Source organism: Anser cygnoides, chromosome 2 (assembly GCF_040182565.1).
Source record: "Anser cygnoides isolate HZ-2024a breed goose chromosome 2, Taihu_goose_T2T_genome, whole genome shotgun sequence".
Lineage (NCBI taxonomy): Eukaryota > Metazoa > Chordata > Aves > Anseriformes > Anatidae > Anser > Anser cygnoides.
This window is the reverse complement of record NC_089874.1, coordinates 121,658,709-121,664,708: the sequence shown is the minus strand read 5'-3', so window position 1 is coordinate 121,664,708 and position 6,000 is coordinate 121,658,709. Positions and strand designations below refer to the sequence as shown.

The 6,000-nt window shown below is 45.0% G+C and overlaps 1 protein-coding gene across 2 annotated transcripts in view; it reads left to right on the top strand.

Annotated features, from left to right (window-relative positions):
- Positions 1-5,633: 5,633 nt before the first annotated feature.
- Positions 5,634-6,000, top strand: part of RB1CC1 (RB1 inducible coiled-coil 1) — a 77,653-nt gene continuing 77,286 nt past the window's right edge. For both annotated transcript variants that reach the window (XM_066992991.1, XM_066992990.1), the window contains exon 1: positions 5,634-5,822. The gene's annotated coding sequence lies outside the window, so the exon portion shown is untranslated. The remainder of the gene's footprint in view (positions 5,823-6,000) is intronic.

Genomic DNA, 6,000 nt, shown 5'->3' with positions numbered 1-6,000 from the left:
AATGCAGAGCAAATTCCAAAGCCGCAAAGCCCTGAAAGAGGATTCTGCCAGCACCCACAGCTGATCTCATCAATGAATATAAAAAAGCTTCTAAGAATGAGTAATGAATGCAAGTACACTCAGAAGTCAGATTTTTATTTTTTATTTTTTGAAAATGATTTAAAATCTCGCTTAAATTATTCTACTCCTACATAATCTTTTACAAATACTTAAACTAGGTACTTAGGAATGGTACTTAGGTATAGCCTCTTCTGGTGATACAAAGAATCATCACTTCAGTTTATTCAGTTAATTGAGGTCAATGACTAATTCTTTGCATTAAGAATCTGTGAGCTAGAAGAAAATGATGGTTTTGTTTCCCTTCCATTCAGGAATAAAAATGAATAAAAATGAAACAAAAAGCGCTGAATGCTATAAGCTACAAGACCAAAGGAGAAAAAATAATTCAATATGTTAATAGGTGATATTTTCTTTTCACAATTCATCTTCATTTAAGCACAAAGTGGGTTTTATAAATTTGGTTTGAGGCTCTTAATAATTTATTTAAATATAGTTAATAAATTACATTAAATGAAGAGTTTCTGCATCTTGAATTTCTAATTTGTGTTAATACAAAGCTTGTGGGTGGGGGGAAGTTATATGCTAATATAAAACCCAAGCAGTCCTTTTTAACAACAACAAAAGAAAACAAACAAACAAACAAAAAATGCCTAAGTTACTGACTTAGATTATATGTAATCATACTTTTTCTAGCCTTTAAAAAATAGACTGTCCATTAAAAACTAAACATAGGAGTGGACAAGGTCTAGAAGTGTATGAGGCTGTCTCAGGGCAGTGCCTGATGAGGGGCATCTCCAGGCTGGGTGCTGGGACATTGGTTGGCTCGTGGCCTGGGTTTTCAGCCGAGTACATCCCAAATCCCTTTTCCCTGAATAATGCCACTTGAACGTAGCTTTGTGTACTGTGGTAGAGTTACAGTGAGATGTAAAGTTCACCGGTGAGGCTGAGAGGAGCTCCAGTCTCACAGGTAAGCCTGCACCCCTTCGTTTGTGAATTATTTCTTTATGTGACTGACCCGGGACAGTGACTGATGCAAGTCATGAGAGGATGGGAATATGTGATCTGTGAACAGAAAGACCACCAGGTATTTAGAATGATGTTTTGCAAATGGGGACAGCGTATCCCATGCCATAACTCTAAAATGAAGAGGCGTCTCCACAGCTTTCTAGCAACTTAGGCCAACTGAATTCCTGGGATAACTTCTTCAACCCGAATATCTGTTTATATAATTAATTTTCTTGTCTGTAGGAATTAGACTTAACATTTAAAACTATAGTTGTATATGTGAATGTGACTTAAGTGCTTTAATAGGAAAAAAAAAAAGCTGCTACATATTAAAAAGTCAATTCTATTCCCAGCAACATGAAATACTCAGTAATACTAATACAGCAATGCCTTTATATAATTGTAATCATTATTACTGTTCTGTGTAATGTTTAGTGCATTACTTGTTTTTCCTTGTGTTCAGTATCCTCCATGTGTTGTGGGGAGGAGGTGGTGCGGGAAGGTTTGGTTGTTACATTACACACAAACGATGTCTCTAAATTAAAATGAGCAAAGAGGATTTTTATATGATTATTCAGGTGGCCTGTGTTGCTTTCAAAGCTCCTGCTCTTAACCACTTCTGAAGGTATGTCCATTCTGACTATTTTATCTGAGGTTTAAATGTCATTTGCATGTTTCTGCCCAGGACCAAAACCTGATCGCATGACCTAGATGTTAAATTGAAGCTAAATAATTAGCTTCCTGCACAGAGCTCAGGCAACGAGCACAAAAAAATCAAGTTATTCACTTATGAATTCAAAACCTATGTAGTCAGAATTACAGAAATATATTGGGAAGAGTCACATGATGTTAAAATCACTAGTTAGGAATGATCCATAAAAGGGTCAGAGGGAGTGGTGTGCTGTCAAAAATGGCATCAGCTGCTCCTGAGTCACTGACCATTCAAAAACAAATTACTGGGAGCTTATGGACCAGTCTGTGCTCTAGAAAGAAGCAAGAGATGGGACAGTACTTGGTGTTTGCTGTGGAGTGCCAGGCTCCATTAAGGGATTATCAAAGTTCTTTAAGCCTCTCTGCCTAATATGGAGGAGAACTTGTGTTGTTGGAGGCTGGCATTCACTTTGTACACTCCAGTTCAGAGCAGTAATTTACTTTGTGCTTTAAAAACCCCACTATTTTAAAAAGTGATTAACTTGTTTTGTTGCAGGAAAACTTAAACTGAAAACAAATACTTGTTCAAGATTTCTTTAAAAGATGCTACAAAGACTCAGTGAGTGTGAATGGAGAGACAAGGAACTTAGGTTTCAAACATCAGCCTGGCTCAGCAGGGAAGGGAAAGCAGCTATGTCCATTATCCTAACCCCCTGACCCCTCACCCCTCAAAAAAGACAAAATTGAAGGGAAGTTGATAAAGATATCAAGTGTAAGGGAAGCAGAAGTGCACAGGGACAGTTATGGGCAAGAAGAGCTAAAGAAAACAGGAAGATGTGGTTTTTCAAGTACATTTGGAACTGAATAAATACCAACAGTATTGGTCCATTACTGGCAAGGCAGGTTACAACTGCAGATGAAGAAGCTACATAAAGATTGATATGCTACTTCCGTGTTTGATACTGAAATCATTCTGCTGACCTAGTGCTATCAGTTTAAAGGGTATGCCTGACAGAAGTGTTAGGGACGCACTATGGGAATAAACACTTAGGAGCAGAACTCGAGGAGTTAGCTTATTTGGTGTCACGGAGAAAATTCAGAGGTGCTATGGAATCACATGTGAACAAACATCTCCAGAAGAGAAGCATGTAAGCAATTAAATGGCTGACAGTGAAACTGCCCAGTTAAGGTAACAATATGATGCTAATTAACCACTGTAATCCTTGAAAGTTTAGATTGACACTGGATGTCTTTCTTAAAACACTGTAAATCAAACAAGAGTTTTCACAGTCTTGTCCCATTTGTTTTGGGAGTACTCAGACTAATTCATGTCTCCTAGTTTTCTTTTGGAATTGAATTAAATCAATATATGTATATATATTTCTCTAAAGCATTTTCACTCAAAAAGCATTCTTGACTTCATGAAATTACAACCCCCATAGTTTGTAGTAAGTAGCTAACCAACCTTGCTTCAATTTTTTTAAATACATAGCTTTGGCTTGCAACTGGAATTTTTAAATATAAATCACATTTGCAGTGTCTATACCCACTTATGGCAGCTCTCATGGCCCAAACAGGCTCTGCAAGCCCTTCCAAGGGGTTGGCTGTCCTGCTCAAGGCCAGCTGTGACATGGTGTGGTGATGGGGACCTGGTCAGGCTGCTGTGAAAGGACTGTGTGGGAGGCCCTGGGGGGCTGCTTCCCCTCTGCTCGGGAGCTGCATTTACGTTTCAGCCCTTGGCCTTGGCCTTTTCTTGAGGTACACTGCAGCTGTGACCCCGTGGATCCTGATGCACTGTGCTGGCTCAACCCCAGGCCTGCCTTGTCACCATGGATTTGCCTCCCAGCTGCTGACCTGGTGGCTGAACCAGGTTTTCGTCACCAGACCTCCTTCTGGTACAGTGGGACCGCACTCTTTGTTCATGATGACAGTGCCCCTGCCAACCTCGCCGTCAGCTTCGGCTGCCAGCTTGCCTGCCCTCGCAGAGCACCCCTTTCTTTTTGCTCCCCAACTACAGCTGCATGAACACATAATTTAAGAGACACATTCCTTGGTATACCCAATTTAGCTCCCCAAATTAAAAGCACACAGTGAAAAACTCCTTCAACCTCCTTGGCTGTTGTACAGAATGTGAAAACAATGTACTGGTGAATTCTGAACAATACGTTGAAAGAATACTAACTTAAATTTGGTACAGCGCCTTGAAAATGTGAAGAATTATCAGCAACCCCAAATTAATGCTTTTTTATACATATCCTGGAGCAAAATAGTCTTCATAAAATACAGCTTTTCAGGGCAGAAGTGCTAGATATGATGTTAAACTTTTGTTTGTTTTTGTTCAGACAGGCTCGTGGAAAAAAAAAAAGCCACTGTAATTAGTTGCTTGGCATGAAGTGGCTCTGGATCACTTCGAGAGGAAGCAACATAATGAAATGTTACAGGATCAAGCCAGACCAACCTGCTCTGCTAGCAGTGCTTTGCTTACTCCTGTTCCTGCTTCAGTCCTTCCTGAGCTGCCTCTGAAATCAAGGTGTCCCATACGTGCTGTCAAAGACAACAGCGCTTCAGTGCCTAGAGCCTTTATGCAATTGCTGAAAGCCTGAATGGCAGAGGTGCTTTGTCAGGAAACTACCAAGCCCATTGGCACTGCCACTTCAGTGTCTGAGTAATCAAAGTTAAATTACACAAAGCTGCCCTGAATTGCTCAATTGCCCTGATCATATTTCCCATTAAATTATGTCTGCTCATTTCGGTACCGATGCCTTCTCCGCTCCAGTCACGGTTGTACTCTGAAGTGCCAAAGTCATCTTCCAGAATGTGGGTAACTAGGCCACGTTTCCCTACAAGCTGCAGGAGTCAGAAAGCGCTCGGTATCAGGTACCACAAGGTGGCAACTGGGGGTAACGAGGCCTTATTTACTTGCAAATCCCACAGCAGTGTTTTCCAAGAACAAATACCTGTCTGCACAAGCTGTGGCTGTTCATTGTTGTCTTTAACATGACAGACAGGCAGGAAGCTCTTCATCCTGACAGAAATAACTACTTCAGGGTTTACTGTGAAAACCATAAGCCTGGTCTAGCTTGTGAGAAAGCGTGTTTTTTTGGCTGATGAACTAAGGAAAAAATAAAATTGGGTGAAGGGCTGTGCACATGAGATTTAAACAGGCCTAAGAGGAAACCTCAGGTGAGGGGGAAGAAAATGTTCTTTATAATGACCCTACTTATTTTACTAAATGCATCTGTCCTGCAGGCTGAAAATGAGATGCCTGTGCTCTCGCTTTGCGTCCCTCCTCTTATGCGCTTGCTTCCTATTCTGACCACGGCATCGTGCTTTGAATTTCTTCTATTCCCTGACCTGCTGCCTATGGTTTAGGTTACAGGAGAGGTCACGGTGCTGCAGTACATAAGACCCAACAATACGCATAAAATGTAACACAAGAATATGATACGGAAAAGATATGACATAAGGGAGCCTTGCTTCTTCTAAGGATGTCCTGAACCCAAGCACCGTGACCCCCACCTGCAGCTGAGGCAAACCCCCTCACGCCGCCCGCTATCCTGCTCTTTCGTACGTGACTAGACCACTAGAGGAACCAAAAATAAAAGAGAAACCCGAAAGCGAGGCGTACAAAGTTTATTTTCGCTTTCCCAGCATAGGAACAAGGGGCCAGCCCCCGAGGAGACTCAGGGGCTGCTTCGTGCCAAAAAAAACCACAAAGAACTCATGAGCCAACTCAGGGAGGCGGCGAGAGGATCCCCCCAGCCTGGGGAGGGCAGAGCGGGCCGTTCCCAGGCGTCGGGGGGGCTGAAATCAGCCCGGCGGCCGCGCCGGCGCTACGCGGAGGAGAAGCGAGGCCCGGCCCCACCGCTTCCGCCGCCCGGTTCCTCCCCGGGGCCGCCCCCTCCCGGCGTTCCCCGGCTCCGGAAGCGGCTGACGACAATAACAAACAGCGGCGGCGGCTGCGCCCCGGCTCCCCCGGCCCCGCACCGCCCGCTCCCCGCCTGCCTGAGCGCTCGGGGGGCCCCCGCCCAGCCGCCGGGCCCGGGGGGCGCCGCTGCCGCCCGCCCGCCGCACGATGCGCGGGGCCGCCGCCGCCGGCCCCTGGGGTGAGTGGCGCTGGGAAGGGCGGGGGGGCGCGGGCCCCTCGGCCGCCCCGTTCCATCGCAGGGAGCCGCGGGGAGGCCGGCGGGGGGCTGCCCGGCTCCACCGCCTTGCCGCAAGGGGGCTCGGCGAGGGCTGGGAGGCGAGGAGTCGGGGTACGGGGGGGGGGGGTGGGTGGTAGTG